We start from the raw sequence: 893 nt of genomic DNA on the forward strand, positions 1-893 counted from the left end.
AGAAACCAGAATTAGCAGAGAACTCCTCAAGAAGGACACAGTTGGAGGACCCGCCTTGCCCAATTTTTATGCCTATTACACAGCTACAATGGTCAAATCAGCTTGTTACTGGCACATGACAGACACTCAGACCATTGGAAAATAATAGAAAGCCCAAGAATAAAACCATCAGCATATAGATAACTGATCTTTGACAAGGGTCCCAAAACCATCAAATGGGAACTTGGTGCCCTTTTTAACAAGTGGTGCTGGAAACAATGGATATCCACATGTAGAAAGATGAAAAAAGACGTTTACCTCACCCCATGCACAAGAATAAACTCAAAGTGGATCACATACCTAGAACTTGAACCCAAAGCATCAGGACCATCAAGGAGGGAATTGGGACTAATCTCAGAGCACTGGCCCAGGGAAAGGCTCACTGCAATAGTGAAGGGTAAACACACAGGTGAGCTGTAAATCAACAAATAGAATTTATTAAGAATAAAGCACCTGTGCACCTAGAAAGACTTCACCAAGTGGGTGACAAGACAACCCACAGACTGGGAAAAGATTTTTAGTAAGGACACATTGCACAAAGGGCTCATTACTAAAATCCACAACACCAACATGACCTTCAAAAAGAGGAAAACAATTAATCCCTAAGGAAGTTGGCAAAAGAACTGAAAAGGACTTTCACTGGGGAAGAGATCCATATGGCCAATAAGCATATGAGAAAGTGTTCCAGTTCATAAGCCATAAGAGAAATGCAAATCAAAACAACCATGAGATACCACCTAACACACCTGATGTTCTCCCAAATCAGCAAATCAGAGAGCAACAAGTGTTGGAGGGGCTGTGGTAAAGTAGGAACCCTCCTCCACTGCTTGTGGTCGTGTAGATTTGTACAGCCA

The sequence above is a fragment of the Tenrec ecaudatus genome, unplaced genomic scaffold (assembly GCF_050624435.1).
Source record: "Tenrec ecaudatus isolate mTenEca1 unplaced genomic scaffold, mTenEca1.hap1 Scaffold_1519, whole genome shotgun sequence".
Classification (NCBI taxonomy): domain Eukaryota; kingdom Metazoa; phylum Chordata; class Mammalia; order Afrosoricida; family Tenrecidae; genus Tenrec; species Tenrec ecaudatus.